Below are 2,132 nucleotides of genomic sequence, written 5' to 3'. Positions count from 1 at the left end.
TATTTATTTATTTATGAGACTAATTATTTTAATTATGTTTGTTTTGTTGTACTAATTAACATTTAACAGCCTGAGCAAGTATTTTGAAAAAAAATTTTAACAATTTTTTGAACTTCTGAAAAAGTAGTTGAACGAAATGTGTAGCATAATCTTTCTGCTTAGCCGCTTTTCAAGGTTTAACGAGTACAAAAATGTAACCGGTCTTAGTTCAATGTCTTGTATAATTTTATCAAGACCAATGCGGAATCGCATGTTATGTTTAAAATATGCCTACTTTGTGATAAGAATTTTGCATTTTATTGTGCAATAGACTCTGTAAGACTTTCTAAAGTCGTAAGCCAAACCTTTTATATTTTACATTATTGTATGGTTTTGTAATAAACTGAGAAAAATTAATGGAGATTTTATTGCCTTTAATATGGCCGATGTAGCCAACCTACCATTAATCAACTTAATTAAAGCACAGCGTTCAATAGAGAATTCATGCCGACAGGTAAGTGGGCCCAATCAAAGAACTATAAACATGATTGCACCTTACACCTCCCAATCATTCAAATTGCCATAATCTTGCCTTAACCAATAAATCCTGTACTACAGTTTCCTACAGTTTGATCTGATTATTGGCCTTGATTTATCTTGGTTCAACAGTTTTTACATCGAAAGCATTGAAGACAATGTAAGAATAAGCAATGAGAAAATTTCTGATTTTAACTTCCTCAACCGTCAAGTCATTCAGTCTAATATACACAACGCCATTAAAGTGAAAGTCGTTCGTAAGTGCTTAAGCATAACCTTTACGTAGTGATTATTTTTCGTGAGTGTCAAAATCAGTATTTTCAGTCAGTGAATATTTTGAAAATAGTTGGTATCCGAGTGGATCGAAGTCACGATAGCTTAAGTGGTAGAGAAGCCGCGTATTTAGCCGAAGGTCATGGGTTCGAACCCGCTCGTGACATCTCAACCAATACCTTACATAAATATTAATTAATTCAAAAAAAGTTATTTGGTCAATTGGACCACGAAGTAATGGGTTTTGAAAATATTTTGATATCAAACGCCATTGGCACTAATTTAATGGCATAATTACCCTCTTATAACTGTTGTAAAAGTTTATAACAGATTATTCAGATATCGTGAGATGCGGTCTGGTGTGATGTAGGTTTCAGAAAAAACATTTTCTTTATCGTGCCAACGTTTCGATCTTTATTGAGATCATCTTCAGGACCTGGGATTTACAAACACGTTAATAACAGAGTAAAAAATTCAAGATGTCAACAGCTTAGTTTTCCTTAATCATAGTAAAATATTACGTTCAGTCCTGCACAGTGGTTGACCTATAGTTTCATTCTCTATAGTCTCTCCATACTGTATAATTGAACGAATATTTAATTAAGAAATCTAATCATTGTTGATCATGACCAATGAAAAACAAATGTCCTAACCTCATTCAAAGAAAAATAATTCATCAGATTTAGACATTTAAACAAACTAAATTTTCAAGAAACATTGACAAAATAGGAAATTAAATTATTTTATTTGAAACTAGCGTGGTTTTTATTTTTATTATTTTTTTGAAAATTGATTGATTTAATTTATATAAGCTCAAATCTTCACATAATATATTCTTTTCTATTTACAATATTATTATTATAATTACGAAAATAATATTACGAGTATTCAATATTTCCTCGATGATTCTTTCACACCACACGTATTCTACAATAAATCCGTTCACATTCAAAACACAAAAAAGAAACAAAACGAGTTAACTACCTAGTACCACCATACGATACCATACCATAGTACGTACAATAAAATGGCACTGTTAAAAATCAGAACAGAGGACACAAAGGCTTACTTACGCACACAAGCACAATTCTCATATCGGGTGTTATTCCTACCCGTTCTCTATATGGAGCCAAGGTGATGACCCTATAGGGAAGTGGGACACATTGAGCAAACTTCTCTGATGCCGGACACTTAGGCTGGCTCTGGCCAGAAAATGTGTTCGAGTTTCAACCTCGTATTGATTATTATTAGTACGGTGAGTATATTTCTTCTTTGATTCAGATCCGCCGAGGGACACCACGTTCTTGATACGTGAGAGCTTCTCTGCCGATTCGACCTATGGA

This window comes from Cimex lectularius, unplaced genomic scaffold (genome assembly GCF_000648675.2).
Source record: "Cimex lectularius strain Harlan isolate CLEC.00 unplaced genomic scaffold, Clec_2.1 scaffold75, whole genome shotgun sequence".
Lineage (NCBI taxonomy): Eukaryota > Metazoa > Arthropoda > Insecta > Hemiptera > Cimicidae > Cimex > Cimex lectularius.
Note: the sequence above shows the minus strand (reverse complement) of the source record.